This window comes from Sapajus apella, unplaced genomic scaffold (genome assembly GCF_009761245.1).
Source record: "Sapajus apella isolate SASKATOON/1434 unplaced genomic scaffold, GSC_monkey_1.0 scaffold127, whole genome shotgun sequence".
Lineage (NCBI taxonomy): Eukaryota > Metazoa > Chordata > Mammalia > Primates > Cebidae > Sapajus > Sapajus apella.
This window is the reverse complement of record NW_022437067.1, coordinates 3,032,243-3,056,702: the sequence shown is the minus strand read 5'-3', so window position 1 is coordinate 3,056,702 and position 24,460 is coordinate 3,032,243.

Genomic DNA, 24,460 nt, shown 5'->3' with positions numbered 1-24,460 from the left:
GCAGTGAAAACTACCCAGACCCTCAAGATGTCTTCAGGGGGCTTCTTGTGGTGGGCACAGAGGCAGGCAGACCCTGCTGATGATGACACAGATGGTGAAAAGAACCTGAGCAGAAGGCATCAGCTCAGATGGCCACCTAAGGCTGCATCTATGCCCACCCAGGCCAGTGTGCTGCTTCTAACCCAGGAGGCCTGTTAATGGAGATAGACAAATCTTCAAAATCCACCAAAAGAGTCAACCCAGAACCCGTGTGTTCTCACCAGCATGTGTCCCCAACAGAAAACCTCCTGGGCATGTCCCTCAAAGGGAAATTGCTATGATTTGAATGTGTCCCCCACCGTTCATGTATTGGAAACCTGACCCCAGTGCAACAGTGATGAGAGGCAAGACCTTTAAGAGGTGATTAGGTCATGAGAGCTCTGTCCTCATTGATGGATTAATGCCATGATAATATTATATGGTTAGTTTTTGTGTCCCCACCCAAACCTCATCATGAATTATAATCTCCATAATCTCTATGATCCCTACTTGTCAAGGAAGAGACCAGATGGAGGTAATTGGATCGGGGGGGCAGTTTCTCCATGCTGTTCTCATCACAGTGAGTGAGTTCTCACGAGATCTGATTGTTTCATAAGTGTTTGGTAGTTTTTCCTGTGCTCATTCTTCTTCCTGCCACCTTGTGAAGGTTCCTTGCTTCCACTTCACCTTCTGTCATGACTGTAAGTTTCCTGAGGCCTCCCCAGCCATGCTAAGCTGTGAGCCAACTAAATCTCTTTCATTTATAAATTACACAGTCTCAGTTCTTTATAGCAGTGTAAAAAGTATTAATACATAATTATGGGACTGGGTTAGTTTTCACAAGAGTGGATTAGTTATCATGGGAGTGGGTTCCCTGTAAAAGGATGAATTTGGGTCCCTTCTCTGACTCTCCCCTGTGCTCTCTTGCCTGTCCACCTTCAGAGGGCCCTAGCCAGATGCTGAGCAGATGTGTATCCTCCAGCAGAGGAAAAAGACACCAAGAGGGGGACAAAGAGGCTTTGAGGAAAAGAGTGACAAGTGCTGTCATAGCAGTGGAAATGACCCATACCTTCAAGATGTCATCAGGAGGCTCCTGGTGGTGGGCACAGAGAGGCAGGCAAGAAGGCCCTGGCCAGATGCTAAGCAGTTACCAGTGCCATACTCTTGGACTTCTCAGCCTTCAAACCTGTAGGAAATAAATTTGTTTTCTTTCTAAATCACCCAGGTATTCTGTTATAGCAACACAAAATGAACTAAGATAAATATGTCTGTTCAGTGACTTCAGAACTTCAAGGCCCCTTCTAGAGACATCCTGTAGAATTACGTCTCTTCTGAGCTCACTTACCTCCCCAGAGACCCTGGCCCTGGGGTCTGTTGCTTCTATCTCATGCTGAGATAAATGGCTTGAAGGAAATCCAGGAAAAGGCCCAGTTTCTTGATCTGGTGACAACGGAGAGCAAGGTCCCTAGAAACTTCTATTCAAACCCACTGGAGCAGACAACCTTTTCCTCCAAGTGACCAGGATGGATACCCTTGGCCATGAAGCCAAGGAGTATCCCCTTGCTTCAAGAATGTTGCTGCAGTCAGACAGCTGAGTGGCGTTTTGAAGTTGTTTAAAAGAGAAGATACAAGTAGAAATAATTTGAGCCTAGATAGTAAGACAGAATATGCTGCGGTCCACATGCTATTCTGCACATTTTCAGAGGTAGAGCTTCTCTCCAAGGTGGAAACTGGGAAGGGAAGAAGAATGATGGCAGGGGGGAGTCTCTCATCCATGTTATGTTTCCCAAACTTCCAGGCAGAGGGTTCTGTGGTGTGACAGGGACTGATGTCAGATTCAAAGACCACATGCATGTAGATGACATAGTCCACCTTCCTTTGCATTGCTGTGGGATCGGGTGACTGAGTTCTAGCCAGTGGGATGGAGCACAGATGATGGGTTTTAACAAAACATGTATTGTGCTATTGTCCGTATGCCACAGTATAGCATAAAAAAAGTGAAAAACAGCACTCTCATAAAAGTGGAGAATGAACATGTTTGAAAGATCTACCTATTCATGAATGAGGGAGCCATATGAGAGTCATAGAAGCACTGGTGGTTGGGGAGTGGAATAAGCTAGCTAGTGTAGAGACAGAAGTAATTACCATCCTGCAGGATACCCCTCTGCTACACAAAAACCTACAACCAGCATGAAGTCACCATGTCTAGACCATCAATCAACAATAAGTAGTAAATCAAATAAAAGTACAAACAAGACAAGAGGTCCACTCTAATCATTTCTGTTCATCATTGTACTGGAGCCCTGACCATGATAATTAGGTAAAATAAAAGAATGACCAAAATCATCCATACTGGAAAGGAAGAAGTAAAACCATTTCTATTTGTAGATGATATCATTTTGTATATTGAAAATCCTAAGGAATACCTGTACACACACACACACACACACACACACACACACACACACACACACTATCAGAACTAATAAGTTGAGCAAGATGGATAAGGATACAATAAGGATACAAGATTAGTACACAAAAAATAATTCGATTTCTACACACTAGCAATGAACAATTCAAAATGAAAGTAAGAAATCAATTCAATTTACAACAGCATCAAAAGAATAAAATACTTGGGAATAAATTTCACAAAAGAAGTGTAAGTGCAAAACATTATTGAAAGAAATTAAAGAATGAACTAAATAAAAATCCCATGTACAAGGATTAGAAGACTTAATATTATTAAGATGCCAATAATCCCCAAATTGATTTATAGATTTGATATGATTCCTATCAATATCCCAACTCCTTTTTTTTTTTTTTTATGCAGAAACTGATGAGCTGATCCTAAAACTAATATAGAAAGGAAACTGAACAGCCAAAACGATCTTGAAAAAAACGTTGGAGGACTCAAGCTTTCCAGTTTCTTTTTTTATTACTATTGTACTTTGAGTTCTGGGATACAAGTGCAGAATGTGTAGGCTTGCTACATAGGTATACATGTGCCATGGCGGTTTGCTGCATCCATCTTCCCATTGTCTATATTCAATATTTCTCCTAATGCTATCCTTCCCCTAGCCACCCACCCCCTGCTATCCCTCCCCTAGCCTCCCACCCCAGACACGCCCCCGTGTGTGATGTTCCCCTCCCTGTGCCCATGTGTTCTCATTGCTCAGCACCCACTTATGAGTGAGAACATGCAGTGTTTGGTTTTCTGCTCTCGTGTCAGTTTGCTGAGAATGATGGTTTCCAGCTTCGCATATGTCCCTGCAAAGAACATGAACTCATCCTTTTTATGGCTGCATAGTATTCCATAGTGTATATGTGCCACATTTTCTTTATCCAGTCTATCACTGATGGGCATTTGGGTTGATTCCAGGTCTTTTCTATTGTGAACAGTGCCGCAATAAACATACGTGTGCATGTGTCTTTATAATAGAATATTTCTATTTCTAGAATCTTGAGGAATCACCACACTGTCTTCCACAATGATTGAACTAATTTACACTCCCACCGACAATGTAAAAGCATTCCCATTTCTCCACATCTTCTCCAGCATCTGTCTCCTGATTTTTTAATGATAGCCATTCTAACTGGTGTGAGATTGTATATCAATGTGGTTTTGATTTGCATTTCTCTAATGACAAGTGATGATGAGCTTTTTTTTTCATATATTTGGTGGCTGCATAAATGTTTTCTTTTGGGAAGTGTCTGTTCATATCTTTCACTCACTTTTTGATGAGGTTGTTTTTTTTTTCTTGTAAACTTGTTTAAATTCTTTGTAGACTCTGGATATTTGCCCTTTGTCAGATGGGTAGATTGCAAAAATGTTTTCCCATTCTGTTGGTTGCTGGTTCACTCTAATGATAGTTTCTTTTGCTGTGCAGAGGCTCTTTAGTTTAATTAGATCCCATCTGTCTATTTTGGCCTTTGTTGCCATTGCTTCTTGTGTTTTAGTCACAAAGTCCTTGCCCATGCCTATGTCCTGAATTGTATTGCCTAGGTTTTCTTCTAGGGTTTTTATGATATTAGGTGTTATGTTTAAATCTTTAATCCATCTGGAGTTAATTTTTGTATAATATGTAAGGAAGGGATCCAGTTTCAGCTTTCTGCTTATGGCTAGCCAGCTTTCCCAACCCCATTTATTAAATAGAGAATCCTTTCCCCATTACTTATTTTTGTCATGTTTGTCAAAGATCAGAGGATTATAGATGTGTGGCATTATTTCTGGGGCCTCTGTTCTGTTCCATTGGTCTATATCTCTGTTTTGGTACCAGTACCATACTGTTTTGATTACTGTAGCCTTGTAGTATAGTTTGGAGTCAGGTAATGCGATGCCTCCAGCTTTGTTGTTTTTTGCTTAGGATTGTCTTGGCTATGCAGGCTCTTTTTTCGTTCCATAGAAAATTTAAAGTGGTTTTTTCCAATTCTGTGAAGAAAGTCAATGGTAACCTGACGGGGGTAGCATTGAATCTATAAATTACTTTGGGTAGTATGGCCATTTTCACGATATTGATTCTTCCTAACCATGAGCATGTAATATTTTTCCATCTGTTTGTGTCCTCTGTTATTTCCTTGAGCAGTCATTTGTAGTTCTCCTTGAAGAGGTCCTGCACATCCCTTGTTGTATTCCTAGGTATTTTATTCTCTTTGTAGCAATTGTGAATCAGAGTTCACTTATGACTTGGCTCTCTGTTTGTCTGTTATTGGTGTATAGGAATGCTTGTGATTTTTGCACATTGATTTTGTATCCTGATACTTTGCTGAAGTTGCTTATCAGCTTAAGGAGATTTTGGGCTGAGATTATGGGGTCTTCTAAATACACAACCATGGCATCTGCAAATAGAGACAATTTGACTTCCTTTTTTCCTAATTGAATATCCTTTATTTCTTTTTCTTGCCTGATTGGCCTGGCCATAACTTCCAATACTGTGTTGAATAGGAGTGGTGAGAGAAGGCATCCTTGTCTTGCGCCAGTTTTCAAAGAGGAGGCTTCCAGTTTTTGCCCATTCAGTATGATATTGGCTGTGGATTTGTCGTAAGTAGCTCTTATTATTTTGAGATATGTTCCATTGATACCTAGTTTATTGAGAGTTTTTAGCATAAAGGGCTGTTGAATTTTGTCAAAGGCCTCCTCTGTATCTATTGAGATGATCATGTGATATTTGTCATTGGTTCTGTTTATGTGATGCATTACATTTATAGATTTGTGTAGGTTGAACCATCTTTGCATTCCAGGGGTGAAGCTGACTTGATCGTGATAGATAAGCTTTTTGATGTGTTGTTGGATTCGGTTTGCCAGTATTTTATTGAGGATTTTCACATCAATATTCATCATGGATATTGGCCTGAAATTTTCTTTTTTAGGTGTGTCTCTGCCAGGTTTTGGTATCAGGATTATGTTGGCCTAATAAAATGAGTTAGGGAGGATCCCCTCTTTTTGTATTGTTTGGAAGAGTTTCAGAAGGAATGGTACCAGCTCCTCTTTGTATTTCTGGTAGAATTCAAAACTTAATATAAAGAGACATTAGTCAAGACAGTGTGGTACTGGCATAAGGATAGACATACAGGTAAATGGAACAGAATTGAGAATCCAGAAATAATTCTTTATATTTCTGTTCATTTTATAAATTTCAGTAGATTTTTGGGAACAGGAGGTGTTTGATTATGTGGATAAGTTTTTTTAGTGGTGATTTCTAAGATTTTGGTGCACCCGTCACTCAAGCAGTTTACGCTGTACCCAATATATTGTCTTTTATCTTTCACTCCCAACCCACCATTCCCCTTGGGTCCTCAATATCTGTTGTATCATTCTTATGCCTTTGCATCCTCACAGCTTATCTCCCACTTATAAGTGAGAACATATGATGTTTGATTTAACTTTTCCGAGTTACTTCGCTTAGAAAATGGTCTCCAGCTCCACCCAGGATGCTGCAAATGCTATTATTTCATTCCTTTTTATAATGAGTAATATTCCATGGTGTGTACACTCATTGATTGATGGGCGTTTGGGCTGGTCCCATATTTTTGCCACTCATTGATTGATGGGTATTTCAGCTGGTTCGATAATTTTGCAATTACAAATTGGGCTGCTACAAACGTGCATGTGTAAGTGTCTTTTTCATATAATGACTTCTTTTCCTCTAGGTAGGTAACCAGTGGTGGGGTTGCTGGATCAAATGGTAGATCTGGTTATAGTTCCTTAAGGAATCCCAACACTTTTTTCCATAATGGTTGTACTAGTTTACATTCCCACCAGCAGTGTAAAAATGTTCCCTTTTCACTACATCCAAGCCAACATCTATTGTCTTTTGATTTTTAAAATTATGGCTATTATTGCAGAAGTAAGATGGCATTGCATTTTGGTTTTGATTTACATTTCCCTAATAATTAGTGATGAGCATGTTTTCATATGTTTGTTGGCCATTTGTATATCTTCTTTTGAGAATTGTGTATTCATGTAATTAGCCCACTTTTTGATGGAATTAATTGTTTTTTTTTTTTTCCTGTGGATTTGTTTTGAGTTCCTTGCAGTTTCTGGATATTAGTCCTTTGTCAGATGCATAGTTTGCAAAGATTTTCTCCCACTCTGTGGGTTGTCTGTTTACTCTGCCAATTATTTCTTTTGCTGTGCAGAAGCTTTTTAACTTAACTAAGTTCCATCTATTTACCTTTGTTTTTGTTACATTTGCTTCTGGGTTCTCGGTCATGAACTCTTTGCCTAAGCCAATGTCTAGAAGGGTTTTTCCAATGTTATATTCTAGAAGTTTTGTGATTTCAGGCCTTAGATTCAAGTCTTTGATTCATTTTGAGTTGATTTTTGTATACAGTGAGAGAGAAAGATCCAGCTTCCTTCTTCTACGTGTGGCCAGCCAATTATCCCAGCACCATTCGTTGAACAGAGTGTCCTTTTCTCATTTTATGCTTTTGTTTGCTTTGTTGAAGATCACGTGGCTGTACGTATTTGGCTTTATTTCTGGATTCTGGATTCTATTCCAGCAGTCTATCCACCTATGTTTATACCAGTACCATGCTGTTTTGGTGACTATAGCCTCATATTCAATAGTATAGTTCGAAGTCAGGTAATGTCATGCCTCTAGATTTGTTCTTTTTTGAGTAATCTTCCTTTGGCTATGAGGGTCATCTTCACTGTGATAATCTGATAGAATTCCTGGAGGTACAATGCACAATAGTGTGGAGGCTGCCCAAGACGTAATTCTCAGACTTGTCCACACTGAGCCTCCAGCAATTCATCCATTGCAGTTTAGGGTTTCCTCTCATGGCACTGGTTTCTGCAGGGGTTTCTGCTCTAGGAAGTTGTGATTTTCTGTGTTTGCCTGCCTGTCTCTCTGATCTGGGGGACAGTAGTTTGCCTCGTAATCTCATTTCTCTGATGGATCTAAGAAGAGGTGGTGATGACTTTTAAGTTTGGTCAAGTTTGCATTTGTTGTTAGAATGCAGCCGTAACTTCCAAACTCCTTACGTGCCAGTGGAAAACCAGCAGTCTGTCTACTTGGCCCATTCTAAAATCGGCATACCTATCTTTTTATTGTTGAGTTGCAAGTATTCTTTATATGTTCTGGATATAAAATTCCCTCATCTAATTGTAGGATTTGCAGATATTTTCTCCTATTTTGTAGGTTGTCTTTTAATTTCTCAATGGAGTTCTTTGAAACACAAAAGTTATTAATTTTGCTGAAGTCCAATTTATCTTTATCTTTCTTTTCTTTTATTGCTTGTGCTTTTGGTGTTGTGTCAAAAAAATTCTTAACCCACAGCATAAGCATGAAATTTACTGCTATGTTTTCTCCTAAAAGAATCATAACTTTAGTTCTTACATTTATGTCTTTGATCTATTCAAGTTAACTTTTGCATATGATATGAGGTATGGGTCCAATTTTATTCTCGTGTATGTGAATACACAGTTTTTCTAGCAGCGTTTGTTGAAAAGATTAATCTTTACTCCTAAAACAGCTTTCGTACCCTTGCCAAAATCAAATGAACATAAATGTGGGCTCCTATCTTTAGCCTTCTTAAACAAAACAATTATCAGCCAAGAATTTTGTATCCAGAGAAACTAAGCTTCATGAACGAAGGAAAGATCAAGTCTTAATCTTGAAAAAAGCCAGAGGGAAAATAAAAAATCTTAACTGTAGAAGAACAGGGACAAGAATTGCATCTGACTTCTCAGAAACCATGCAAGCAAGAAGAGACTAGACTGAAATATTTAAAGCAATGAGAGAAAAAATGAGCAGGCTAGAATTCTGTATCCTGCAAAATTATCCTTCAAAAATGAAAGGTAAATAAAGATATCCTCAGACAAACAAAAACTGAAGGAGCTTGCTGCTGCAAGGCCTGCCTTCTAAGACAGGGCAAAAAAAAGGTCTTTGGCTGGGTACGGTGGCTCACGCCTGTAATCCCAGCACTTTGGGAGGCCGAGGCGGGTGGCTCGGGAGATCAAAAGATCGAGACCACCCTGGCCAACATAGTGAAATCCCGTCTCTACTAAAATATAAAAATTAGCTGGCCGTGGTGGCGCATGTCTGTACTCCCAGCTGCTTAGGAGGCTGAGGCAGGAGAATTGCTTGAACCCGGTAGGCGGGGGTTACAATGAGCCGAGATCGCGCCACTGCACTCCAGCCTGGCACCTGGTGACAGGGCGAGACTTTGTCTCAAAGAAAAAGAAAAAAAGAAAAGAAAAAAGTTCTTTGGAGAGAAAGAAAATAATACAGATCAGAAGCTCAGATCTACATAAAAAAGGAAGAGTATTATGGAAGAAGTAAGTAAAGGTAAAATAAAAACTTTTATTTTTCTTAGTCTTAATTGATACTGCAGATAGCAGTTTGTTCAAAATAATAATAGCAACAAGGTATTCAATGATTATAGCTTATGTAGAAGTGAAATAAACAACAGTAGTGGCATGAGGAGCCAGAGGCAGGAGTCAGGGATACTCTGTACTTGCACTACCGATAAAGTGGTAGAGTGTTATTTGAAAGTGGACTTGGATCGCTCTTAAATTTAAGTTGCAAACTCTAGGACAACTACTTTAAAACTTTTTAAAAGTAGGATTAATATGCCTAGACAGGAGATTAAAATGATATTATATAAAATGCTCAGTTAAAACCATGAAAGGCAGGGGAAAAAAGTAAAAGACAAAAATAGAAAGAAAAAAGTGAAAGACGAAAAGAACAAGAGTGATAAATAGAAAACAGCAGCAAACATGGTGGGCATTAATCCCGTTGGATCAATAATCATCTTAAACATCAATGGTCTACATACAGCAATTAAAAGACAGAGATTGTCAAAGCAGATCTTTTAAAAACAACTATATATGGTCTGCAAGAAACTCACTTTAAATATAAAGACACATATATATTAAAAGAAAAGGGATAGGAAAAAATATACCATGAAAACAATGATCAAAAGAAAGCTGGAGGAGCTATATTAATTTCAGACAGAGTACACTTCAGAGTAAGGAAAAGTATCCAAAATAAAAAGGGGCATTGCATGATGATGTAAGAGCCAATCCTCTAAGAAGATATGACAATCTTTAACATGTATGTGCCTAATAACAAAGAGTTAAAATATGCAAGGCAAAAATGGACAGAACTACAAGAAATAGATTAATCTGTTATTAGATTTGGAGACTTCAACACTCTGCCATCAGAAGTGTGCAAATCTAACGGGCAGAAAATCAGTAAGGACACAACCGATCTCAACAGCACCATCAATCAGTGGGAGGTAGCTGACATCTATCGACCACTTCATTCCACAGCAACAGAACGCACTTTCTTCTCAAGCTGACATGGAACGCTTCCTAAGTCATTATCAGCATTACCCTAGGACCCAAACCGGAAAAAGTCACTGAAGGAAAAGACAACTACTTTTACACTGTTGGTGGAAGTGTCAATTAGTTCAACCATTGTGGAAGACAGTGTGGTGATTCCTCAAGGATCTAGAAATAGAAATTCCATTTGACCCAGCAATCCCATGACTGGGTATATGCCCAAAGGATTATAAATCATTCTATTATAAAGACACATGCACACGTATGTTTATTGCGGCACTGTTTACAATAGCAAAGACTTGGAACCAACCCAAATGCCCATTAACGATAGACTGGATAAAGAAAATGTGGCACATATACACCATGGAATACTATGCAGCCATAAAAAAGGATGAGTTCATGTCCTCTGCAGGGACATGGATGAAGCTGTAAACCCTCATTCTCAGTAAACTGACATAAGAACAGAAAATCAAACACCACATGTTCTCACTCATAAATGGGTGTTGGACAATGAGAACACATGGACACACAGGGAGAGGAACATCACACATGGGGCCTGGGGGGTGGGGGCCTAGGGGAAGAATAGCAGGGAGTGGGGGGATTGGGGAGGGATAGCGTCAGGAGAAATACCTAATGTAGATGACGGGGTGATGGATGCAGCCAACCACCATGGCACGTGTATATCTAAGGAACAAACCTGCATGTTCTGCACATGTACCCCAGAACCTAAAGTATAATAAATAAATTGAAAAAAAGAGAAAACTACGGACCAATGTCTCTCACTAACATATATGCAAAAATCCTTAACAAAATATTAACAAATCAAATCCAACAATGTATAAAAATCATTATAAACATGACCCAGCGGGACGTGTCTCCTGTATGCAAAGCTTGTTTAACATTTGAACATTGATTAATGTAATCCGTCACATAAGCAGCCTAAAGAAAAATCACATGATTATATCAGTAGATGCAGAAAAACCTTTGTCAAAACCCAGCATCGTTTTATGATAAACTCGCAGCGAACTAGGAATAGAGCAGAGGGGAAATTACTCAACTTGGTAGAGAACATCTACAGAAGCCCGAAGCTAATGTGGCACTTAATGGTGGGAACACAGAAGCCTTTCTGCTAAGATCAAGAAGGCAAGATGTGCCCTCTCACCACTCCTCTTCAACATTTTACCTCAAGTTCTACCTGATGCAGTAAGAAAGAGAAGGAAATAAAAGGGGTACTGATCGGAAAGAAAGGAATAAAACTGTTTTTGTCTGCAGACAGAATGATTATCTATGTAGACAATCTTTTCAAAAATCAACTACTAAGCAATGACAGCAAGACTGTAGGACACAAGGTTAGTATACAAGAGCCAATCACTTTCCTATATGACAGCAATAAACAAGTGGAATTTGAAATTAAAAACACAGCACCATTTACATTAGCAACACACACACACACACAAAAATAAAATAGTGAGCTATAGATCTGACAAAATGTGTCACATCTACATGGGGAAAACTACAAAACTCGGATGAAAGAAATCAAAGAACTAAATAAATGGAAAGTTAATACATGTTCATGAACAGGAAGACTTTATATTGTCAAGCTGTCAATATCAACTGATGATGTTCCATCATAGCCTGACCTATAGAAATTTTATCAGAACCTAATCAACCTGGGGGAAAGGAAATGCCCAATGCCGTATAGGTATTCAATCCAAATCCAATCAAAATCCCAACAGGTCATTTTGTGTTTATCAAAAAATGAATTCTAAGGTTTATACGGAGAGGCAACAGACTCAGACTAAGCGGACGCAATATTGAAGGGAAAGAACAGTCAGAGGACTGACATGATCCAACTTCCAGACATACTATTAACGTAAAACTACCGTCATCAAGACAGTGCAGTATTGAAAGAACAAGCAAAGAGATCAATGGAACAGAGTGGAAAGCCCAGGAATGAATCTACGTAAATGTAGTCAACTGATCTTTGACAAACGAACAAAGGCAATGCAACAGAGCAAAGACTTTTCATCAAGTGTTGCCAGAACAACTGGACATCCACATGCAAAGAAAAAAAAATGAATATAGACACTGGCCTTATGCCCTTCACAAGACATTAAGTCAAAATGGGTCATACGTGTAAATATAAACTTCAAAACTATTAAACTTCTAGAAGGTAACAGAGGAGAGAATCTAATGACTTTGCCTACAGTGATTACTATTTTGACAAAACACTAAAGGTGGGATTCATGAAAGAATTTGTTGATAAGCTGGACTTGATTAAAATTTAAAACTTCTCTGTAAAGAAGACTGTCAAGTGAATGGGAAGACAACTCATAGACTGGGAGAAAATGTGTGAAGAAGATATGTCTGATGAAGGAGTGTTATTCAAAATATACAAAGATCTCCTAAAACTCAACAATAAGTTTTTTAAAACCTGATTTTAAAAATGAAAAAATATCCGAAGGAACACCTCATCAGAGAAGATATGTAGATAACAATGAAGCATATGAAGAGCCGTTTAGCATCATATGTCATTTGGGAATTGCAAATTAAAACAAAATACCACCACACACCTATGAGAATGACCAAAATCCAGAACACTGACAGCACAAAACGCTGGCAACAATGAGAGGCAACAGGAACTTGCATTTGCTGCTGGTGGCATTGCAAAGGTCGCAGCCTCTTTGAAAGACACTTTGGTGCTTCCTTTCAAACTGAAGCATATTCCTACCATGTAATCCAGCAGTTGCACTTTTTGATATTTATCCAAAGGCATTGAAAACCTATGTCCACACAAAAACCTACACACAGATGTTTATAGCGGCTTTATACATGATTGCCAAAACGTGGAAGCAACCAAAATGTCCTTCAGTAGGTAAATGTGGTCCATGCACACAACGGAATATGATTCAACCCTAACAAGAAATGATTATCAGTGCTTGAAAAGATGTGAACGAACCTGAAATGCATATTGTTAAGTGAAATAAGTCAATCTGAAAAGGCTACATACCATGTGATTCCAGCCATATGACATTGTGGAAAAGGAAAATCTACGGATAAAGCAAAAAGATTGGTGCTTCCAAGAGTTTAGGGTAGGGGTCTCCCACCCCTCGGGTCACAGACCCGTCCCAGGCCATGCCCTATTAGGAACCAGGCTGCACGGCAGGAGGTGAGCTGTGGACAAGTGAGCAATGTTTCACCTCCGTTTACAGATGCTCCCCATGGCTCGCGTCACTTCCTGAGCTCCTGCACCTGCCAGAGAAGCAGCAGCGTTAGATCCTCGCAGGAGTTTGAGCCCTCTTGTGAACTGCACATGTGAGGGGTCTGGGCTGCACGATCCTTAGGAGAATCCAACACCTGATGATCTGTCACTGCCTCCCATCACCCCCAGATGGATCCATCTAGTTGCAGGAAAACAAGCTCAGAGCTCCCACTGATTCCACATCCCGTGATTTGCATAATGATCTCCTTATATATTACAAGGTAAAAGTAATAGAAATAAAGTGCACAGTAAAGGTAACTCACTGGAATTATCCCAAAACCATCCCCCACCCCCACCCACCCCAGACCTTGGAAAAATTGTCTTCCACAAAACCAGCCCCTGGTGCCAGAAAGGTTGGGGACAGCTGGGTTAGGGGAAAGGAAGGGATGAATAGGCGGAGCACAGAGGATTTTCAGAGCAGCTCCTCTTTTCTGTGTGGTACTACGACAGTGGTACACATCACTGTATATTTGTTCAAACCCATAGAATGTGTAATATCAAGAGTGAACCTGTCTTCTTTGGAGAAATGTCTATTCAGGAGTGAATAAAGAAACTGTGATATAGCAGATTCTCACCTATAAGTAGGAGCTAAGCAATGGGTAACATGGACATAAAGATGGAAATAACAGACACTGAGAACTCCAAAGCTTGTCAGGGGACATGAGGGCTGAAAACCTATCTGTCAGGTACAATGTTCAGGATTTGGGTAATGGGTACCATAGAAACCGAAGCCTTCCGATCGACCCCCCACGACAAAAATGTTCATGAAACAAACATCCACGTGTACCCCCTGAACCTAAAATAAATTTCAATTATAAAAAAGAAATGGTGGTGTACCATACGGGGACATAGTATTTTTAAAAGGAAGATACTATCATTTGCAACAACATGGAAGACATTACGCCAAGTGAAATAAGCCAGACACAGAAAGAAAAATACTCTTTGAACTCACTTATGTGTAGAATCTTTAAGAATATCATAATAAATAGAAGCAATGTAGAATGGTGGTCACGGGGGGCAGGGAAAGAAGAAGGCGACCCAAGGGCTGGAATTTGCAGTTAGAATGAGTAAGTGTACAGATGGACACTGGGAGGGCTATGGCCACGTGGTTTGCTGTGTCCCCACTCAAATCTCATCTTGAACTGTGGCTCCCATATTCCCACGTGTTGAGGGAGGGGGCCGGTGGGGGATTGTCGGATCATGGGAGCAGTTTCCCCACGCTGTTCTGTGGTCGTGAAGAAGCCTCCTGAGCTCTGATGGTTTTCCAAAGAGGAGATCCCCACATAGCTCCTCTCTTGCCTGTGGCATGGAAGAAGTCCCTTCCCTCTTCCTTTGTCTTCTGCCATGATTGTGAGGCCTCCCCAGCCATGTGGAAGTGGGAGTCCATTAAACTCTTCTTCGTTATAAGTTACCCAGCCTCGGGTATGTCTTCGTGAGCAGTGTGAGAACGACTAGTGCTTATAGTTAATAATAACACGCTGAAAAGTTGCCAAGGGAGTAAATTTTAGGTGTCCTCACCACACCAGAAAAGAGGTAACTGTGGAAGGTGATGGACTTGTTCACCTGCTTGTAGTAATCACTTCACTATGTATAGCAAAATAATATGTTTCATACCTTAAATACATACAAGGAGAATAAAATTTTAAAAAGATACATGTTTTAAAAAGAAGAATGCCATCTAATGTAAACTGTGGGCTTTGGGAGACATGCAGGTGTGTCAGCGCAGGGCCGCTGATTGTAGCAGCGGAGGAGACCGTGCTGTGCGGGGGCAGGGGGCGGGCAGGAGCTCTCTGTCCCTTCCACATCGTTTTGCTGTGAACCACACACTGCTCCAAAAAATAAAGTCTATTTTTTCCAATGGGTAAAGATTGAACAGGCATTTCTCCAAAGATACACAAATGGCCGCTAAGCACATGACAAGACGCTCCACGCTGTGAGTCATCAGGGAAATGCAAATCAAAACCACACTCCACGCCCACACTCAGGAGCCTCACAAAGGTGTGCGGGCTCAGGTGACACACTCTCCAAATTCCAATTCCCTGGTCTGGGGAGAGATGGTGGGGTGCCGGCAGGGGATAAAGGCAATGGCGGCCTCTGTGGTCAGTGCTGCTGGTGCCCGTCCTCCGCGGACCTAGGGGCTCTGTGGAATGACCCGTGCACATGCCCCTGTGCTCCTGAGGACAGGTAGCTGATGTTCCAGGGCACAGAGCCCAACGCAGCGGATGCAGCTCCAGTCAGATTCAGGAGCCTGTTTCGTTTCCGCTGTTAATGATTTGTGGCTTGGCCAGTCCTGCCCCTCCCTGGGCTGGGGCTGATGACCACCGTCGAGGTGACCCAGGGCCTCCTCCAGCTCTGACGCCAGTAACTACTTTTTGCTCCGACTTTTAGTGACACAAAAATGTCATTTACAGCCTGCAAAGTGTCAGTGACAGAGTCCCCAAAGTCGAAGCAGAGCTAGCTAAAGCTGGGCGATGTCCAGACATTTTGCAAAGCAGAGACACACACACACGCACGGGTTCATTCTAAAAGACGCTATTCATGACTCAAGAAAGCTCCCTGCAAGGATGTCACAAGCACACACCCCAACCAAGTGTCCCCGCTCGGCCCAAGCCACCCTCCCAGCCACATCCTGGGACCAAGCTCTGTCTGGAGCCAGCAAGCTTTCAGACAAGGCAGAGACAGAGGCAGCAGCCCAGCCAGGGAATCAAGCCCTCAAGACTGTGATAGTTAATACTGAGTGTCAACTTGATTGGATTGAAAAATGCAAAGTGATAATCGTGGGTGTGTCTGTGAGGGTGTTGCCAGAGGAGAAGAACATTTGAGTCAGTGGACTGGGAGAGGCAGACCCACCCTCCATCTGGGGGACACCATCTAATCAGCTGCCAGTGCAGCCAGAACAAAAGCAGGCAGGAGAGCGTGGAAAGCCTAGACGGGCTGAGTCTTCTGGCCTCCATCTTTCTCCTATGCTGGATGCTCTGTGCCCTCAATCATCAGAGTCCGCCTTCTTCAACTTTGGAACTGGGACTGGCTTCCTTGCTCCTCCGCTTGCAGACCACCTATCGTGGGTCCTCAGCTTGTGATCATGTGAGTCAATACTCCTTAATAAACTCTGCTTTATATACACATCCATCCTACTAGTTCTGTCTTTCTAGAGAACCCTGACTAACATAATCATCACGAGACACTTCACACTCGTAGACTCAGCTGCGAGCCAAGAACCCTTCCCAGCACAGCCACACTTGCTAGTGACTTGATTGGCCACTCCGAGGGCCGTGAGACGTGAGAGCCCGGCGGAGAAGGGGCAGGGACACTGAGGCAGGGCACGCCCACCTGCCCACCTGCCTGACGGATGCTCCCTACCAAGGTTCCAATCGTCAAGAACAAGAAAATCAAAGCCATTTTGTGTCATCCCAGTCCATGGAAAAGGGACTCTCAGCCACACCTGCCCGCTTGAGTGAATTTATATTCTGCAGGTGTCACCAGCGGAAGAGTTTCACCGGTCAGGCGAGTCACTTGGGAGCAGTGCAGGGTCGACCTTGCTCTCAACCTGTCAGCGAGATGAATCCTGCCACGGGGGTTGCTAGCGGCCCCAGCGAGGCCACGCTCATGTCACAGCAGCACCCTCTATCCAACTCATCTTCTGCTCCCCTTTTCCACCACAGGGTACCATCAACTTCCAGCTCCTCCTGCAAGGGGCCACCAACCCCAGAAGGGACCTAGGGACCCCAGGAGGTGAGAACCATGGCCAACTGCAAAGGAAAACCAGTTTCCTATGGACGTCAGTGACTCCTGAATCTGTCAGTAGAAGACCCTTTAAGAGGACTGCCTACCACTGTCCTCCTCGGCGGCCGTCAGTGTGCGGTCCCTGCAAGGTGCAGAGAGACGTGCCACACCTGCTCAGCTCCGAAGAGGACCCAGAGTGATGGGAACCGTTTCTCTGAGGATGGACACAGGAACGCGACGGTTGTGAAGAGGTTTGCTCATCACACCCAGCGGGAGGGCCCCGGCTTTACAAAAGTCTGGTGTTAACTGTCCACCCGGGAAGGGCACCACCTCGTTCCAGGCAAAGGAGGAGAAACTTCCCTCTCAAATCAGGAAGCTGCAGAGAGTGGAGCCACCTGGCTCAGCAGAGAAGGTTCAGCAAAGGAGGAGGTGGGTGCGTGAGACGTTCAGGTCCAACCCGGCGGCTCCCGTTTCCAGCATTTAGGAAAAGGGGAAGCGGCTGGGTGGAGCTGCAGGTTCAATCATCACGTAACTGATTTCATTTACCCGGCAGCCCTGGGAAAACGATTGCACAACCCATTCTATTTTTTTAATCGATACAAAAATCATTGTGCATACTTACGGGGTGCATGTGTACCATGCAGAGTGATCACATCAGGGTGACTGGTGTACCCGTTATCACAACCCTATTTTGGAAGTGAGGCAGCTGAAATTCAGGGAGGCAAAGTCACAGCCACAAGCTCACACAGCAGAGAAGAGAACCCTCAGAAACAACCCTGGTGGGATTCTAGCCCAACCTTCCCTTGAGCGTTTCCTGTAGCTGGATCTGGACCAGCCGCTGTAGAGTCAGCAGGTTTGCCCACCACAACACTGGGGTCTGAGCCACCACAGGGCAAATACCCTCGCCGTGGGCTATGGGGTGCTCTGGGGTGGCAGAGAGAGTCCCCACCCTGTCCTCACAGAGGAAAGACAAGAGACAATGCCATCAGAAATGACGAGAGCGAGGAAGAAATGAACCCTGAGCACCTGATCCCAGCGCAGCATCAAGGACGGCTGTGTGGAGGAACTGGTCTTTCTGCTGAGATAGGAGAATGTCTAGGAGCTTGTTGACAAAGAGTCAAATTCTGGAAAATATTTGAAGAGATTTGTTCTGAGCCAAACGGGAGTGACCATGACCCACGACACAGCCTCAGGAGATGCTGAGAACCGGTGCCCAAGGTGGTCCGGGTGCAGCTTGGCTGTATACATTTTAGGGAAGCAGAAGACTTAAATCAAATACATTTAAGAAATACAGCATTTCCGTCCAGAAAGGTGGGACAGCTCAATGTGGGTGGTGGTTCCAGGTTACAGGCAGATTTAAAATTGTAATTGGCAGTTAGTTGAAAGAGTAATCAACAGGAAGGAATGTGTGGGTTGTGGGTTGTGATAAGAGGTTGTGGAGACCAATGTTTTACCACAAAGACGAAGCCTCCAGGCAGCAGGCTTCAGGGAGAATGGGCTGCAAATGCTTCTTTGCAGACTTGAGGTCTGTGTTGATGGGAATGCCAGTGGGTAGAATGAGGCAGGTCCAACCCCCACTTCCCATCACCGCCTGATCCAGTCTCTCAGAAGGTTAAATTTTGGGGAGCCCTTGCCGAGGAGGAAGTCCATTCAGATGGTTGGGGGGCCTTAAAATTTTATTTTTGGCTTACAAGTTGGTCAGGAGAAGAACGGGGTGGGGTGTATTCCTGGCAGAGGGGCAGGGTGGGGCAAGGCCAGGAAGTGAGAGAGAGCATTGGTGACCACTGAGGAAAGGCAAGAGGTCAGGCTGCTTGGGGTGGAGTTGGAGACAGGAGAGTGGACAGGGTCCAGAGAGGTCGGAGGTCAGAGGTCAGAGGCACCATGTCAAGGGTGTTTCAACACACGCTGGGGGAGCTGCAGGTTCTCAGCTCGATGGTTCTCTGCTTTGGGAAAGTGGCATGACTAGATTTGAGTCACACGGAGCCCCCAGCCAAGAAGCCCCCGGCCAAGAAGCCCCCGGCCAAGAAGCCAGCCACGCCATCAGGGGATGGCGAGGACGATGACATTGATCTGTCTGGCAGCGACCGTGAGGAGGACAAGGAGGCAGCGCTGGCGTCCACCCTGCTGGACGTTGAGCCAAGTCCTCCACCCTGCTGGACGTCAAGCCTTGGGACAGTGAGACGGACGTGGCCCAGCTGGAGCCCTGTGTGCACTCCGTCCAGCTGGACGAGCCGGTGCGGGGTCCTCCCAGCTGGTGCCCATGGGCTGTGGTGTCCAGAAGCTGCAGGTTCATTGTATGGTGGAGGACCACAAGGGGGGAGCAGACTTGCTGGAGGAGTAGATCACCGAGTTTGAGGTGCATGTGCAGAGTCTTGACATCACAACTTTCAACAAGATCTGAAGCCTGTGTGTGTGTGTGTGTGTGTGTGTGCGCGCGCGCGAATGCACGCCTGTGCGTGTGTGAGGCCCTGCCATGATTAAAAACTGAGACAGGCAAAACACACACACACACACACACACACACACACACAGACACGCACACACACATGCACGCATGCACACGTGTACACACACACACACACATTCCTTGGCTCTGCCGATGGTGCCGTATCTCCGCTCACCTGGGCGGGCATCACACAAATACCACAGGCTCGGTGGCTTCAACAACAAACTTGTATTTCTCAGAGTTCAGTAGGCCAGAAGTCCAAGATGGAGGCATTGGCAGATTTGGTGTCTGGTGAGGCACCTTCCTAGTTCACTGTGTCCTCACATGGGGGAAGGGGCGAGGAAGCTGTCTGGGGCCCCTTTCATAAGGCACCCATCTCAGTCCCTGGGGCTTATCCTATCTGTTGGGGCTCCACCCTCAGGACTATCACCATTTGCACCTGTGAACCTTGGAGGGACACAGACATTCCACCTGAGGCACCCACCATCTCTCAGCAGCGGCCCAGGACCTTGAAGTCTCCCCTGCACCTTCACCCCCATGATGGCCTCTGTGATGGGCAGGGCCTCTGGAGCCAGCCTGCCTGCACCTGAATTCTGGACTCTGTGCCTGAGTTTGCTCATCTGTAGGATGAGGATGATAACACGGCCCAGCTCTTAGATCAGAGCCTGGATGGTCATCAGACCCATGGGGCAGCTCTGAGTGTGGACGAGTCTGGTGGGCTCCACCTCCAGAGGTGCCCCTGAATCCGGCCTCTCCAAACACCCACACAGCATCCCGCATCCAGCCAGCACCCCGCATCCAGCCAGCACCCCACATCCCAGCCAGCACCCCGCATCCCAGCCACCACCCACATCTAGCCACCAGCCAGCATCCCACCTACCACCCTGCATCCCACCCACCACCCTGCATCCCACCCACCATCATAACGCTCTGGGTGTTGGTGAGAGCCTCCTCCAGGCCTCCATATTCTCGCTGATCTCTCATCCCGGGTCTCCCTACCACAGCCTCGGGCTCTCCTTGAAAATAATCAAGCAAGCGAACCCCGCCCCAGCCGCGGCACCACCCCGTCCTGCTTGGATGAGCCCCACACTCTCCCAGGTCCCTGGGCTCAGGACAGGGACACACCCCCTCCTCCGTCTGCCTCGTGCCTCTCTCAGGTGCCCGCTGTGCCCCAAGCTCCTCGTGTTCATCCCCAAGTTAGGGCAGTTTCACTGCTGAGAATTCTTTGCTTCCAGAAAGAGCTTCCCTGACACTCAAACCTGCCCTGACCACTATCCCCCTCCTGTGCCCCACTGTGTTTCCTTCCGGCTCTTGCCGCCCCTCGGTCCTGAATTTCCCATCGCTTCCTAATCTGTGGGTTCCTCCCCAGACATGGGTGACGTCAGGAGCGCAGACCGTCAGTCTTGTTCTCTGTCCCACCCCAGCTCTGAGCCGCCACAGCGCTGGGAGCACAGAGAGCCTCTAAATGGTTTCCGAGAGCAACAGCACCCAGCAGGCCACAGTGGGAATAATTTGGGAGCAGGAGGGAGATGATGACTTGGATGAAGTTTGTGTCCTTCACAAAGACGCGTTGAATTCCCGGTACCTGGGAATGGGACTTGACTGGAAATTGGCCCTTCTCAGATGTATTCAGTTAAGCTGAGTTCATACACATCAGCCTGGGTGTCCTTCTAAGAAGTGGAACAGACACAGACATGGGCAGAACAGCGGTGACAACGGAGGCAGAGGCTGAAGGGATACGTCTACACACCAAAGAATGCCAGGGACACTGGCAAACCCCAGACACCGGAAGATGAAAGGAAGAACCCTCCCCCAGAGCCTCCAGAGAGAGCGAGCACCTGGTGACACCTGGGTTTTGGACATGTGGCCTCTAGGGATGCCAGAGAATACATTTCTGTTGTCCAAGCCATGAGGTTTGTGATATTTTATTTTGGCAGCTACGGGAAGCCAGTCCAGGTCACCCTTCACTGAGCTCAGAAAGGAGGGGGATGGAGATGATTTGCAGGAGTGGGAGGAGCAGAAGAGAGAAGATGCAGCTTCGACCGAGTTTGGGGAGCAGGAGACACCTGCGGGGGTGCTGGGAACGCTGCCCACCACACAGATCGGGGCTCAGGCTGGACGGGGGTGGGAGAGACAAGTCTGGAGGTCAGCTCAGGGTGAAGTGACTGAGCTTCTCAGCCAAGAGCCGCGTGCGACACGGGGCCAAGCACGGAGGCTGCCTGCGTGGGACTCTCGCCTCCACAGTGGCTGCGGATGTGGCATGGAGCGGAAACCTCAGTAACCTCAGCAGTGAATGGGATGAGATGCCAGCACCCCCTGCAGGGCAACCATGAGGATCAAAGACTTAATCTGTGTCCACGCTGAACACGCAGACTATCCCACCAAGCGCCCCGTGCATAGGAGCTGCCATTTTCCCTGTGATAACCACAATTTCCCAGAGAGGCGCCAAGTCAAAAGTGATCTATGATCAAATATTTGCAGCATCCCCCTTTGGAATTCCATAGCACCTATTTGCACATTAAAGGCTCTGAGAAGTCCTGCAGGGAAGACACTTACTCAAACCTAGTCTTCAAAACCAATTTTCTTCAGTGCAGGCTGTACCTGAGTCTTTGAAGTGCTAATGTCTATTGTGATTCTTCAAGAAGAGGAGTCACTGAGAGGTTAGGTGACTTGCCCAGGTCACACAGCTAGCCGGTCTCACTGGGGAGGGGAGCCAGAGACCTCACACGTTGCTGCCGCGAGAATGCTGGTGCCTAGCACGGAGCAGTGCTCACCTGGGAAGGATTCGATCGCTCGGTGAGTTGGGTGGGGAAAGGTGTGCAAAGGGAGACGGGGAGAGGGCGTCCTACCCAGTCCCATTTTTCTAGGCTTTGTTCCCTGTGACTAGCAGGTGACTCTATCATCCGGTGCAGTGTGGAAGATGCTCTTTGGGGCACACTGGGACATTTGCCGCTAAGCAATCACTCCTGGACTGCAGGTGTCACAACATAGTCCGTGCTCCCCCCAAAGCGTGAGATATTCCCTCACTTATTCTCTGAGATTCCATGGGCGCCTGCACCTGCCGGGAACAGCTCTGAATGCTGGGGGAGGGGCAGAGACACAAGGAGAGCTTAGAGGGACACGTGCTGCATGGCTGAGCAACACCTTCCATACCACGGAGGACCCTGTTTCAGAGGGACCTCTTTCGAGCACCTTCCTGAGGGTTTGATGGAAGAGAAAAGAGAGAAGAGGAGGGACTTAGAGGGTGGTGGGTGACCAGGGCGCCAGGGAGCGGCTCTACAGGGCAGGCAGTGAAGCCCCCCGGGGGCGTCAGAGATGAGTCAGTTACATGAGGGTGTGGGAGCCACGGGCACACGAGCCTGGCCATCAGGAGAGAAGCCCAGCAACCTGAGGGCCGGCTTTGCCAGGGAGGCTCCGGGGGACTCCTAGGGAGGGGCTGCCCTGGTTGGGGGTAGGGGGAGCGAGGAAGAAAGGAGGTCGGTGAGGCAGGGCCCAGCCAGGCCGAATTTCCTGCTGGAGTCTTCGGCCTTCCAGGTGACACAGTGTTTCAGGACTCGGGAGCTCCCGGGGGAGAAAGACTCCTTGGGATTTATCAGGTGGGGAAGACCCGGGGTGCCAGAGCCTGAGCTTTGGGGTGGGGATAGGCCCTGACGAGCTGTGTGACCTGAAGCAAGTTGCTTCACCCCTCGAGCGCTCAAGCTTCCTCTCTGTAAAATGGGCAACACAATAGGCACTAGCACGTCAGAGTTGTTGATGGGATTTAAGAAGGTGATTCACCTCCCTGTGTCCATGTGTTCTCATTGTTCTACACCTGCCTATGTGTGAGAACATACAGTGTTTGATTTTCTGCTCTTGAGTCAGTTTGCTGAGAATGATGGTTTCCAGGTTCATCCATGTCCCTACAAAGGATGCAAACTCATCGTTTTTGATGGCTGCATAGTATTCCATGGCGTATATGTGCCACATTTTCCCTGTCCAGTGTATCATCGATGGGCATTTGGGTTAGTTCCAGGTCTTTGCACACTGGGGTCTGTTGGGGGGAAATAGGGGAGGGACAGCAGGGGGTGGGGAGTTGGGGAAATATAGCATGGGGAGAAATGCCAGATATAGATGATGGGGAGGAAGGCAGCAAATCACACTGCCATGTGTGTACCTATGCAACAATCTTGCATGTTCTTCACATGTTCCCCAAAACCTAAAATGCAACAAAAGAAAGAGGAAAGAGAATAATAAGAGGAAGAAAAACAAGAAGAAGAAGAAGGAGGAGGAGGAGGAGGAGGAGGTGGTGGAGGTGATTCGGGTGAAGTGGCTCCTGGTCCAGCCAGGGCTCAGGCAGCAATGACCCACCAGCAGTAGAGGCAGGCGTGGCTGCTGATGTGTCAGAGGGGGAAGGCAGCGAGCGGAGGGGACACGCGTCTTCACCTTGCATTTATTCACAGCCAACCGTCTAGCTAAGTGTGGGCCACGTGCCAGGCATGAGAGCCGTGCAGGGGCAGTGGTGACAAATACGAGCAGTCCTGACTCCTCCGGGCACAGGACACAGTCCCAGCTGGGCGAGAGATTCTAACGTAGCCCTCACGCCCACAGCCAGGAGAGAAAGGACCAGCAAAAGCAGGCTTCTGCCGAGACAGAGAGAAGTCGGAGAGAAGCAGGTGACTGGAAGCACTGGGAGGCGCCTGCAAGTGGAGCCGATGGGGACGCAGAGAAGAGGATGGAGAGAACGTGTGGCTAAGGGGCTACACGGATGACAAGGAGAGGTCAGCCCGGGAGGCGGGTTCAGTGAGAAGGTGAGCCACATTCCACGAAGGTTGAGTTCAAGGACTGCAGGACGTTCAGTGGGGGCTGCACAGAAAGACATAGCGGCACAGGGGCTCACGCCTGGAGTCCCAGCACCTTAGGAGGCCAAGGTGGGCGGATCACAAGGTCAGGAGTTCAAGACCAGCCTGGCCAAGATGGTGAAACCCCATCTCTACTAAAAATACAGATATTAGCTGGGCCCAGTGGCAGATGCCTGTAATCCCAGCTACTCAGGAGGTTGAGACAGGACAATCACGTGAGGCCGGGGGGAGGGGGGTGGAGGTTGCAGTGAGCCAAGATTGTGCCATTGCACTCCAGCCTGGGCAACAGAGCAAGACTCTGTCTCAAAGAAAAGAACAAAAGAAAGCAAAAGAGAGAAAGAAGAAAGAGAGAAGGAAGGAAGGAAGGAAGGAAGGAAGGAAGGAAG